The sequence below is a fragment of the Talpa occidentalis genome, unplaced genomic scaffold, assembly GCF_014898055.3.
Source record: "Talpa occidentalis isolate TD23 unplaced genomic scaffold, MPIMG_talOcc4v2.1 talOcc4.8, whole genome shotgun sequence".
Lineage (NCBI taxonomy): Eukaryota > Metazoa > Chordata > Mammalia > Eulipotyphla > Talpidae > Talpa > Talpa occidentalis.
The window spans coordinates 100,437,521-100,452,369 of NW_023605194.1; positions in this window are offsets into that span (position 1 = coordinate 100,437,521).

The following is a 14,849-nucleotide window of genomic DNA, read 5'->3' on the forward strand; positions in this document are numbered from 1 at the left end:
AAAGGATGAGTTTCAATTAAGGAAAAGGGGCATGACGATGCGGTTAAGGTTTAAGGTTTCAAACTTAAGAGAAGAGCCATTGATAGGAACAGGAAACATAAGCAGGGAGAAAAAGGGCTTGGATTAAGGTTAAGGAATCTCAGATTGCTGATGGCTGCAGAGTAAAAGGAAAGCATGGTGGGATGGAGTAATGAGAGAGGAAAAAATAGGCCAAGGTTGTGGCAGCCCAGTGGAAAAAAAAAAGACTAATTCAGAAGAGATTTAAATATGTATATTATCACCAAATTGAAAACAAAAAAAAAACAATATGCAAAATAACAGATGCATAAGGTAATGACTTTCACATCAAAAGTATTTTGTAAATTATTATTATTATAGTAACTTAAATTGCATTAAATTTTATATATGTTCTTATCCAAATTTAGTAATTTGTATTTGTTACTTTAAAACTTTAGGATATCAATAATCAGCTTTTAATTTTCACTTTGGAAAGTTATACTCCTTTTGGGAATGAAGTGGAGGACATTTTGTCGGAAGAACAATACGTCCTGAATGAATCCACCCCCAGATACCTCAGAAAGATTCCATCAATGCCATGCTGTCTTGACTTGGCTTCCTAAATGGAGGAGTTGCTGGGAACAAAGGGTGGAGTTAGGCAGCCATGTTTGGTACAGAACTGACCATGCATGGGCCTGGAGGAGAGCTTGGTTTTGCCTGCTTCACCTTGCACCTGGGGTCCCAGCTTAGATAGTGCTATTGGTAGGGTGTGTCGACCAATTAGTTCCTCTGTGTCCCTGTCTCACTCTCTGTGCTCTTCCTCTTTTTCATTTGCCTTGTTAAACAAACCTTTTATTAACCTTTCTATGTGTCCTGCCCTTGGGTCTTGTTCTGAGTGTTTTTTTTTTTTTTTTTAAGTTTATTTATTTATTTATACAAGCACTGGGTACAGTCAGAAGCATGGGAGGGTGAGAGAATTCACGAGAGCCAGAGTGGGGAACAGAACAGGTAGACGGATAAAATATACTGCTGAGGAGAGCAGTGGGCACGGCAAGAGAGGTCTGTGCGCCATGTGGGACCCTCACTGGAGGCCGGGGATTGAACCGATGCTGCAGAGGCTGTGGGCAGCTTCGCAACCCAGTGCTCAACCGCTGCACCACCGGGGGAGGCCCTGAGTGGTTTTTTTTTTGTTTTTTTTTTTTTAAGTGCACAGGTGAGGACTTACATCCAAGACATACCATTTCCTCTAGGGGTTGACCTGCAATAGTTTGAGTTTGGGTGAACATAATCAGTAAAGAAATTGTGCCAGAAGACATAGGGACCTGCAATGCAGCAGAAATAGCCTAGAAAGTTGGGAAAAATTTTCTTTATTAAGATACAGTATAAAAAGAACCAAGTAAAGAGTTAACATCATTATTAAAATTGTATTAGCAAAAATGAAATTTTTCTTGTACCAGCAAATTTTTTTTTTTTAAGTAATGTGAGTTTTTGGTTGTTGTTGTTGACTTGTTCTTAAAAAAAAATGGATTGAATTTATATGCTATTAAAGCAACTGAAGAAATGGTAAGATTAAAATATACAATTAGAATCCTTCACTTAGGCCTTATAATCTGATATCTGAAACCAAGAGATTTCTGAAGCAATAAAATTGCATTTATCTATCAAGTCCTCTTAGGTAACACTGCATTAAACTGGAAATGATTGACAAGAACAATTCTGCTACTTTTAGGTGATGGAACATGTATTATAATCAATGAAATCTGTGAACACAATATTATTGTTATATTCTTTTACCACACAACATGCTTCCTAAACATAAAGAACACTGTGTCACACAATATAGCAAAAGACAAGGAATCATAGTGCTAAGAGAAGCTCTTGGAAATGGGAGGCGTATTCTTTTTTTTTTCCCCCCAAAGATTTATTTATTTATTTATACTGGCACTGGGTACAGTCAGAAGCACGGCGGGAGGGTGAGAGAATTCACCAGAGCCAGAGCGGGGAGCAGAGCAGGCAGAAGTGTCGAAGTACACTGCTGAGGGGAGCAGCAGGCGGCAGGAGAGGTCTGCGCGCCATGTGGGACCCTCCTCCAGTGGCCGGGGAGCAGCCAGGGATCGAACCGGCGCTGCAGAGGCTGCAGGCAGCTTCGTAACCCAGTGCTTAACCGCTGTGCCACCGGAGAGGCCCAGGAGGCATATTCTTATCTGGAATATTTGTCTATCTCCCTGAGAACACAATTATGTTCCCCCATGATAAGAGAGCTTAATATAGTCACCTCATACCTATCAGCGACCCATCAGGCACCAGTTCAGTAGCTCAGTGTTGAAATTTGTTTTTGGAAGACTATGCATTTATCCAACAGTGGTGGCAGACAAACAGCCTCAGTAAGAGGAAGGGTATGTCATAAATCCAAGAGAAAGCCCCCATTCTTGCCATCAAAGCCTTATATGATGAGTTAGCTTATCTATAATTATTGAGAGTAGATGTTCCCTGGTGGGCATTTATATGTGACACAAATATACACATTCTGTCAATTCCAAAAGTTCCATCAGTATACATTTTCTCAGATATATTAGCCACCAATTTTACAGTTTTATTATTTATAAATTCTGTCCAAATAATTTTTGGATCTAAACTAACAGGCAATGTCTATTTGAGAATAGATATTGGAATTGACATTTACTGAGATATTTCTTTAGCACAATCACTATGTTTCATATATTATTATAATTTAATGCATAAGTATATCCCTAAGGGATACAATTATTTCAATTTTATAAAAGAAAATTGAGGTTCAAGATAAATATTTTGCTACATTCACAGGAAAACTATCATCAAAATAAACATATAAAAATATGTTGTTTTTGTATATATTGAATATATGTTCCTAGAATAAATTCAATAACCTCAATAAAGCTGAAAAAAATGATAGAATGAGAATTTAAATCAATTTCTGATTCCAAGTCCTATTTTCCATCTAAAACAAAGTGCCTTTGAGTCAAATGAAATTTGATTTATTGAAGTTCTTATTATATGTGCCCATGTTTATGTGCTTGTGGTTTTGCATTCTTAAGTATAGGCTTATACATAGTCTAACAAATAATGATGCATTTGTTGTAATGGCTTCCCTGTTATTTTTTTTTTTTCAGTTTGAATTTCCTTTTAGGGAATAAAAAGTAAATTCTTTCTAATCTTTCTAATCTGAATCTTCATTGACTAGGAAATATGAATATAGATCTGATCAGCACTTGCTAAGTCTCAAACTATTTAATATCCTGTCCCCTGGATACCTCCAGACTATTTCCCTCTTAAGTTATGTTTTTCAAAACAAAATAATTTACTTAGCTTAAAATTACTTTTTAAATTCTGTGCTTTTCACAACCTTCTTTCATCATTTAATTATGATTTAAACTCTCATTGTTTTGCTGTAATCTATCCCAACCCTTAATGTCATAGTTCTTTTTTAGAGACTACAATAGTGAATGATGAATAGTGCCTTCCTAAAAAAGAATCTAAAATAGAAGAGATGAAAAAATAAACAATTAATATAAGAAATTATAAGTTAGAGGTAAGGCTAAATGCAGGTAATAAGATCTAAATCTTTCAATGAGGAAAAAAAATCTGTTTTAAGGTACAGCCAATCTGTATACTATTCACCTTTGTTATATTCTCTTTGACTCAACATTGAATAATCATTTTTGTACTCACTTCACATATATAGTAATAAGTGTGTATACAACAAATATTACATATGACACCAAGCGATGCTCAGGCAGTCCTAGATTGCATGAGTTTCTATCATCAATGAATTTTCAAGTTTATAAAATTTTGTAGCATTATTTTTCCTGCTTTCAGTATATCTAGAATAATCAGCAATGGAAAAAATTATATGCACTTACACACTTGAGGTTGTCTTTCTACAAAATAATCATTTTTTTATTACTCCAAAATGAAGTGAACCTAAGTGTTCTCCCAACTGGAAATCACATTAGTATCTCCAGAGGTTAAATAAAATTCTGGATCATATTATCACCTATTTCACTTCTTGGAATATTTCACCCTGTGACTGTCATTAATTCCTGTAATTCCTGCACGAAAATAAAATTTTCTCTTGCCTCTCATCCTCTTCCTGGAACCTTCTCTATATTACCTTCATCTACTTCCTTTACCTCAAAAAACTCCTGCTAAACGTTCAGGTGTTTATTAAATAAAAACTTCTTGGCATAGCACATCCACCCAGAGCTCATCAGCAGTCCTACACTTACACTTCATCTTCTTGCACATCAGCCAGGTACTTGACACTTCAGGTTTTACCATTTTTCTCATAAAATATAGCATGTTTTTTCCTAGTGAAATAACTCGATTGAGGTCACCATGCACTTTTCTGAAAATGTCATGCTGTTTTGTGACCCACACCTGACCCCATATCTCTAATAAACTAACATTTTAAGAGGATATAGTGGTTCTGGGGAGGCAGAAATTCTCTAGTTAAATCACGAAATTTTACCTGTGGTAGAATGAGCGCCATACCTGTAAATGTCACTCAATGGATCATGTTTGTTACAGAGACTGTAACTATATTTGTTTGCTTCCTCCTAATTGATTTTCTCACCTATCAAGAGAAACCTTTCTCAAAAGCAGATAGAAAATTTCTTTTGCTCATTGCAGGGCTGTTGGTTTTTTTTTTTTTTCCTCTCTCTCTTTGCCATTTCTTAGTTTGTACATCAACTATGGATCAAGGCCAATTTTGTAGTTACTCTATATCATACATCCAAACTTTTAAATTACCTCATTTTCCAAGCATATATAATTAGATCTTTTAACTAGATTCCATTTCAAGTCTTCCTGTCCTTAGCAAAGGCATTCTATACTATTTTTAGAACATCATTCTAAAATAATAATAAGAAACAAACTATAATTTGACATACTCTAAAATACCTTAAGAAAATTGTGTTATCCACACATGTGCCCCATAATGGTGACCTTACATAGAAGTGATGTCTATTTTAATCAGCTTAATTGCAGCAATATTTTCACAAAGTACACATATATAGAAACATTAAGTTGTACAATCCATATGTCCAAAGGTATTTAAATAAAACAGTTTAAAAAGAGATAAATATATTTTTAGACAGAGAGATATTCTGAAATTTTGGTTTTGAATTTATCCCAGTTATTTTGGAATATTAGTCACCCTTATGACTATGATTGAGTTTTTGACAGATCATATCTCTTCAACCTTAAGTTTTAATATTCCTTACAACCACTTCCTCTTTCCAATACAATTTTCCTTCAGCACAGCATTCTTGTTGATTTTTTTCCTTGCCTTTCAAGCTACGTATTTATCATATTTAAGATTCTGATTTAATTACCTCTCATAAACACTTATTTTATCTCAGTAATATTGAGCACAGTTATTTCCTCTCATTGAAAGAACATCCCAACGAACACTGTCAGAATTCCGTCTTACAGACTAGCTGTAGCTTTAAAGTTATCTCTTGGGCCTCCCTGATGGCGCAGGTGGTTAAGCGCCGCACTGTGAAGATGTCCGCATCTTCTGCAGTGTGGATTCAATCCCAGCCTGCCAGGGAGATTCCCACATGGCACAGCAGACCTCTCCAGTCTCGCCTGCTGCTCCCCTCAGCAATGTATTTCGGTCAGTCTGCCTGTTCTGTTCCCCACTCTGCTTCTGGTGAATCCTCTCACTCTCCTGCACATGCGGCCTATACCCCAGTTCTTGTATAAATAAATAGATCTTTTAAAAAAGAGTTATCTCTTGCAGAAGATATTTTCAGATATCAGTCATAGTTGATCTCAGTTTTCTGTGCTGTCAGTACAAATTTTGGAGGATGCTGTAGATATCAGCAAATATAACCTATATGTGTTTTATGTATATCTATGATACTGCTCTCTTCCTCCTGATGAACCTACCCTTTAAATACATCCTCCTAACTCCCTTTAAGGAGTTAGCCTAAATAATCCTTGCTGTCACTGGCTCCCTCATGCACAAGCCTCTAACAAAGTCTTGCTTCACTCAACTACACCTCACACTTTCTGGCGAGTTCTTTCTCTAGAAGGCAAAGGATCCACATCAGGTTGGGGCTGGTAACAATGTAGCTGTCCAACAGACACATGAAAAGATGCTTATCATCACTTAGCAATAAGGAGTACAAATCAAAACCATAGTGATATATCACCTCATGCTGTCTAGAATGACTATTATCCAAAAGACAATAAACAAGTTGGTGATTTTGTTGCCAGATCACACTGCATGATCACACACCTAGATGTATATAAGAAAAAAAGAGTTTGATATCCCGTACAATGTTATAATATAGCTTCAACTTTCTTCAGAGAGGTATTTCTGCCATTGCTACACCATTTGTACAATGTCTGTGAAGAGGATCATAAGTCTTTGGAAAGATGTTTTTCAGTCATAGAAGATTTGTTGTCATACTATAGAGCTCTATTCTGAGGAAGAAGCTGTAATTAAGAAAATTTGAGCAAGTCTGATGAACTGAAAATATTACATCCTTAGACCAGAAAGTATGTCCAGAGAATCAACATACTTCTTTGAATAGTGAAAATGAATTTATTCAAAAAGCATTAAACAAAATCTTGCAGGTATGGTTTTATAGTAAAAATATTGTTTTTTCTATTTGTTTTAGAAAAAATAAAGTTAAAGCATTAACTGTAAAAAAGAGACATATTTTGTATAAAATTACCTGAACTCTGCCTGATGTAGGCATGGGTTTTGTTGAATAAGAGATGGAATAAGTGGTTCTGGATTTGAACTAAATCGAGTGATGGAAAGAGTGTGTGACAAAGTAGACAGAACTTGAAACTTTTTATTTATTTGTTCCTGAAAATGCATGATGGCATGGGATGGGAAGCATTATTTTGAAGGATCTCTTCTAGATAAAACATTTAATTAAATTTATTTTCTTCCAAAGTATGTTCTTCCTCCAACTGTACATTGGGAAATGTTATGACCATGCATATTTAAAATTTAAAGAAATTTTCTTGTGCCCTGGGACTTTACATTAACTCTTACTGTTATTATTACTCATTATTTTCAAATCATATATCTAACAAAGTCTTTTAAATTAAAAAAAATGCAATGGCAAGCAGTTCCAATTTCTGATTTTCAAAATAATTTGAAAGAGTCATTTTGGCCATAATTAACTTGGTTAGGTGACTTGATATGAATATTTGTTATGAATATTCTTTTTTAGATATGCTATATCTGAAAATTAAATTCCATTTTATCTGGGCACTTTAGATAAATGTGATTAGTATGCAGTCATTGTTTCAAAATTTAAATTTCCTCTAGATACATTTGGAATTAAAATATGTTTTGAATTTAATTGCATGATAGAATGAATACCTTGCATTATAGCTGGTTTTTAAATTATTTTCATGGTCAAAAATGAGCAATTATTGGCAACTTGTTTATTTCTATTTTGGGTTGGCCAATTAAAGTGATATAGTCAACTACTACTTGCTTTTGTGTTTTTAAGTTACTTTTTATTGGTGTTTGGAAAGAACATGACACTGAAAATTAAAGCCATAAATGTAAACCCTATAGAGTTGAGAATACTTGAAAATAGCATGATAGATCAGAACTAACTGAGAACAGAGAAAGGAAATTCTCCCTTAGAGGATCTTAAACATCAAAGTGAAACAAAAGCACAAACAAGATAAACATAGCATGGTCAAAGTCACTTAAAGGATTATAGCATTTTGGTTTTTTTCAAACAATTAAAGGGACTGTGATATTTTAAAAATGGGTTTGTCATTTTAAACCCAAAGAAACATGATTTTAGGATAAATATTTTATGGTAGTCGCTTTCCCTAATATGTTTTCTTTTTAAAAAAGAAATAGAATGATCTTTAGGTTAGAAATCTGCCATGAAGTTCCCAATTTTGCCATCTAGATACTAAAACCCTGTTGACCTCAGAGGTGCTCCATTCTACCCCTTAGTGCATTTAATGATTTCGCACAGGCAGGTGGTTTTACTATCTGCAGGTGTCCAGGTTTCAGTCGATCTGGTGTTCTGTGGCATTCTTCAGTGTCAGCAGCAATTTGTCTTTATCTCTCATACCGTTAAGTTATGTGCCTGCTACTGTTAATTTTCTTTAGCAAAGTCGCTATGTCAGCGAGATTTATCCCTGAATTGTTTAGAATGATCATACCAATAAACAATACTTAGTCAATTGTGCTCTTAGTCTTTAAGAATTAAATGACACTGTTGGGCCACATTAAATCTAATAGTTTCTGTGATATATTCCAAAATATCTAAATGAGGGCCAAAAAGGAAGACTATGAACTATAAGATATTATCATTGAGAAATGGTATCAGGAATTCAGGTAATACTGATTTTAATAGAAGTGGATCCCTCTAATTTCCATGAACTACTTCTCTCTAATATGTTCTCACAAAAGAAAAATTAAGATTCTGAATTAAGATTTCTATTCTTGATTCTTTGTATGTTGATGGACTATAGATCACATTTCTATACATATAATTGTATCATACTTTCATGTTTAACTGTCCTAAAAACAAATTTTAAAGTATTTTCCTCATTCTCTATAACAAGAGTTTGATCTAGAATTCAAGGAGAAAGGCAAATGCAATGTGAAATCACAAACTTTGCTAATATTAAGGAAAATAAAAATATAGATTTTGATAGATTTCATGTTTCAGTTGTAGTTCATATATTTTTATTCTGTCATAATTGAATAAAATTACCCAATATAATTTTACTTACTTCCATGAAAGAGCATCTTTTATTATAGTATAAAACATGGCTAGTATTTGAATAAAAGGATAAAAGAGAACAGATTGAAAATGAAATCCTGTATAACAGAAGAGCCACAATAAAGAATAGATATATACTTATTTTTTATTCTATCAGAAAATTTAAAAACAAACTCCATACATCTAATATATGCAATTATACATCTACATTTATACACATGTCATGCACGTATACCTATGTGTGTATGTACATATGTGTGCATATATAATGTTCTTTTCTGATGGATTTTACTGGTAGAAAGACAGATACACATATTTGCAGATGGGGATTATCTTTTTCATATAAATATGCATATGCACACCAATATAATATAACGCATGAAACTATTCAAAATTACCTGATACACAATGTACTATTTCATGACAAAATGAACACTTTATGTGTCAATATGTTCCTGTGTTTCACTGTAATAGGTAGAAATGGAAATTTATTATTTCATATTACAAATGAAATGGAGTATTTGTGGTAGCCAGAAGAATGCCCCTCCCTCCCCCAAAGATAGCTACCTTCAATTTTCAGAATCTGTGAATATCAGATTACATGGGAAAGGGAAGGATAAGCTTTTTGACCAACTATCCTTAAAATAAATTATTCTGTTCTATTTAGGTGAACTCAAAATAATCACAAAGACTCATAAAATAGGGTATCAGAAAAAGAATAGGGTTGATTGTAGCAGTATGGGCCTTGAAGATGGAATAATGGGCCACAAATCAAGGAATGCAGGTCAACCTCAAAAATATGGGAAAACCAGGAGTCAGGTTTAATCCTAGAGCCTTCAGAAGCAATGCAAACATGAAGGCAACTTGACATTAGTCTAGTGAGATGTTGGGCTTCTGACCTACTGATTATAAAATTATAAATTTGCATTTGTGGTAATTTACTATGAAGTTTGTAGTAATTTACAATAGCAGCAATAGGAAACTAATACAAATTTGGAGACCTTTGCATTTAGAATTTTCAAAATCTTAATCTATTCAAATGTTGGTGGTCATCTAATTAACTATCTAATTTTAATGTTGCAAACATATATATATACATATATAAACATGAAGGATACATGCATGTAAAATTTTGTCATAAAATGTTTTTATACATTCAATTATATTTAGGTAATTGGTTACAATACTGTATGAGATTCAGAAATATAGGGTCATACATCTTCAGACTATGTCAGTGCCCATATCAAATGTTTTTAAAAACTTGAAACAGGTGGATAACTTTTCTCAAATATTTTACCATATGTAGTATATTGTCATGTAAATTCACCATTTAATTTCCCAGGCTTTTTCTACATTCAACAGTATTTTGGCCTTTTCAAAAACATTGGAAATTCTCAATGGAAAAAAATCTTTCCAGCTGTGTTAGAATGTATGCTATTTCATACAGTACAAGCCCAAACTAGAAATAATAATAAAAAAAAAATCAGAGTGTGAATAACTAAGAAACAAAAGCTGAAAGATATAATTCTCAATGAGAAATAAAAATTCAAATGGAAACTGAAATTTTTTCTAGCATACACTTTTTAAAGCAACTACTGCTATGTAGAACGACAAGAACAATGTTTCTATGGCTATGCATTACATAATTAATTTTCTGTAATTACAGACAATAAATACTTTTCTCCCTATGTGTTTTTCAGAGACAGATATGACATCATCAAAATTAAATAAATGTTCATAATCTATGATTTTATTTAAATATTAATTTATATTTATATAACATACCCTGCCAAGCATACAGATTTAGGGGACAAGGAAAGCATTTGGATGTTGTTGTCGTCTTATGTGACAGATTAAGCACAAACACCCTCTTTGTTTTATTTAATTCACCTTCTAAGTTTGTTTCTCATGGAAAGAATGATATTAAATTTGACTTATCATGTGTGTATAAAAAAGTGTTTCAGACAGTTAGGCTCTAAGCAAAAATAAAGGTCCCTTAGGAAAACATTCAACATGACAGCTTGAGAGTTTACTTCTTGTTTATTCTAAAAACTACCTGAGAGATTTTCTTTCCCTACTTATACTTAACTCATATTGGTGTTATGATAGACATTCTTAAATACTCAATGGAGCAGGCTGTTTGACTTTATTTCATCAGAGTAATCCCTTTTTAGAGAGTAGAATTGTGATAGGCAGAGATCTTTTGTTTTATATAAAAACTCTTAGAAACACCTTGTGGTGGCTGCGCCTATGTACCACACAAACAGAATGTCACAATTTACAAATTGTAATAGGAAAGAAGTGTAATACTGGAGTATAGTAAAATTGATTTTATCTACATATTATCTTTCCTTCTTGAATTTTAATTTTCATTCTGTCATAGCATTAATGTTCATAATAATCAAGACTTACAAGTCTCATAGTTGTGAAGGTAATGGTGCTGATAGTGAGAACACTGGAAAATAATATTATAAATGAGGAATAATTCTGGATATTCAAAAAGATATGACCATAATGATAATATTTTGTCTATTATTAATAAAATCAAGTTCACTTAAGTAAGATCAAAATTATGTAAGTTCAAAATCTGAAAATTTTTGTATATATACACAAATGCATGCATGCATTTTATATAGATATATACATATAGAATATAAATAATGTAAATTGTGTGTGTATATATATGTGTGTGTGTGTATATATATATATATATATATATATATATATATATATAAAATCTGTAATGGTGCTCGTCTCAGTTGTACACTTACAACTACCTTTAGAGGCAGACCTGATAATTTCTTTTTTTAAAAAGAGAAAATGAAGGTACAGAGAGGTTAAATAAAATTACCCAATCAAAAAATCAAATTCTATAAGTTTTGCAGCTGCTTTCAAACTTAAGTTGTCTGTGCTTTAGATTACCCTTTATACTAAGTTGCCACTAATCACAAGAGAAACCAAAACGAACATTAAAAAAATTATTTGTATCAAAGATTTGTCAACATTTCTAAGTTATGGGTAGAATTTCTGTAATTTCCAAATGAAAGTTTCTATTACATACATCTATTTCAGAACATGTATTAAGTCAAGAAATTGAACCATTACTTCTTTATTCCTCAGGTGGCAGGTTTTATAATTAAGATTGATGAAACAGTCAAATGTTATTTTGTTACTTTATTTCATTAACAGTATCAGGGTTACTAAGTTCACAAACTTTAATGTTTTATAAATCATTAAACTTGTTTTTTAGGCTCTTAAATTTCTCTTTAAATTCTCAAAACTAGAGAAATTTTTAGGAAAATTTCAAGTTTTATTATTCACAACCTATTTAGTGTCACAAGACAAACTTTAAATGAATTTGCTATAATATGCCTACCCCTTAATTGAAAGTAAAAGGTCATGCTATTTCTTATATATAACATAACGTGAATCAATACGCATCCCACATTGTTGTCACCTGTAAACAATGGCTTACTGTTAAAAGTAATGATTTGTAGGTTTCCCCAGTGGTGTAGCGGGTTGAGCACAGCACTGTAAAGCTGTCCTCAGCCTCTGTAGTGCGGGTTCCAAACCTGCCTGCTGCAGAGATACCCACATGATGCTGTAGACCTCTCCTGACTAGCCTGCTGCTCCCCTCAGCAGTATATTTTGTCAGTCTGCCTGTTCTGTTTCCCGTTCTGTTTCTGGTGAATCCTCTCACTCTCCCATGCATCTGGCCTGTACCCCGTTCTTCTATGAAAATTAAAAATTCACTGATATCACATTATGTTTTAGATAGTTCAGCATACTGCTAGTTGATATATAGCCATTGAAATTTTAGGCTTCCAAGTTGGCTACACTAAGTTTAAATCAGTTTAAACTCCCATGTTTTACTGTCTCATCTTTAGATGAGCTGCAGTGATCTGCCAATGATTGATGTAGTTCCCACTGAGTGTCCTGCCAAAGTCTCTTGAAGACTATTTGAAAGAACTGCCTAAACTACAGAATCATTGTATGCAGAAGATTTCTTATATTGATTGTTGAAACTCTACGGTTTTTGATTCCTCACAATGTTTTTGTTCTTTAAACACTAGTTTACTATAGGAGTTTTTTATTTAGAACCCATAAATGTGTCTTAAAAATAATAAAACAAACAACAGACTAACTGGATCAATTAGAAGCTTTATTTTTATTGTATGATTTAATTTGAAAGTAGTTGCTGTATTTATCTAATTGCTTATTTTGTGGATTTGTATTTGCATTTGCATTTTTTAAGCTAGTTTTTACTTATATTCCTCACTTCTTTGTATTTAACCTCCTAATTATATATGTTCCCATGTTACATAACACATTTACAAAAAATGGAAGATGTTTCACATTCTTGAGATGCAATCTGTTTAAGGAAAACACTGATGAGGGGTTTAGGTGAGGAGACACATTAAATCTTCCCTGAAAGAAAGGAAGAAAGGAAGGCTGGAAAATGCACAGAATAGATTTTTTTTTTTAGAGGTTTTTCTTTTTTTTATAGAGGCATGTTTTATTTATTTATTTGTTTGTTTGTTTATTTTGTTTATACATGCACTAGGTATAGTCAGAAGCGCGGGAGGGTGAGAGAATTCACCAGAGCCAGAGCGGGGAGCAGAGCAGGCAAAAGGACCGAAGTACACTGCTGAGGGGAGCAGCGGGCGGCAGGAGAGGTCTGCGCGCCATGTGGGACCCTCCTCCGGTGGCCGGGGTGCAGCCGGGGATCGAACTGGAGCCGCAGAGGCCGCAGGCAGCTTCCCAACCCAGCGCTCAACCGCTGCGCCACCGGGGAGGCCCACAAAATAGAATTTTTAAGCAACATAAATTTTGCATCAACTTGTAAATACTTCCTACTATTAATTCTCATTTCATACCATCAAGGAAAATATAACTTCTGTATGTTGCTCTAAAACTGCAATTTTCCAATGAGAACAAATATTCTTAATTCCTTTTGAAGTGGATTAACCCCATATCAAAATTACTGACTTTATAAAAGTTAGATTATCATGTAAGAGTTGTTTAGAAGGGTAAATTTGAACAGTTTTTCAATACACTGCAGCAATTACTCTGTCTGAATGATTCTTCATAATCTAAAAAGAAAAATGATCACGTGTTTCAGCCAGTACACAATAATTAATCCATATTAGGCAGATCAGTAGAGGTTTTTAGATCAATTCTACTGAAACTTTTGCTAATAAAATCATTGCTGTATTTGGCAACACATTTTGCCATATATATAGCAATTCTTTGCTAAAAAAAAAGACCATGATGCACATAATTTTGATAACTGAAGGAAAATAATCATTTTTGTAGTTGAATTATAAAACATTTAACACCTAATAATATACAAGACCAGGGTATGTTGATTTAATAACTTCTTTTGCCATATATTCATTTATTTAATAGATATGTGGAGAGCATCTACTGTGTACTAAGCACATTTCTGGTTTGGGGGGATACAGTGGTGAAAAAGACGAGTAACTCCTGACTCCATAAAATGTATATAACTGTGTGTTGGGATTCAGAGACAACAAAGTCATAATCCTACAGATTTCTGTGAAAAACACTATGAAAGGAATAGAATCAAAATTATATATGTTGACATTGTGATTAGGGATGTTTGGGAGGCTTAACTCAGATATGGACACATCTGTCCAGAATTAACCTATGAAGTGAATGAATAATATTCATTAACCTATGAAGTGAATGAATAACCTATGAAGTAGAAGAATAATATTTTTAGATAGGCTGAAGCACTTGTTCTTTTTAACAATACCTGCCCTCAAGAGAAAATAATTAAACAGTGACTGATATGCTGGGGTATTATTGTTAGACCATAGCTGACCTACAAGTAAGGAAATATTCAGTTAGAGCCCTTTTGGCCACCCACTGCCAACTTAGGGAAAGTAAATGTGTAAGGCTGTGTGGGGGGTGGAATGAGGAGTAGAAGCCCGTGTGACATTCACAGTGCACAGCTGTATTTACAGCATCTCCTTTTATCCTGTATATCATGTACAGCTATCAAGAAAAAAGCTTCAAGGAATATCAAAAGATAAAACAAAAACACAACTTGAAGAAAAAGAGTGA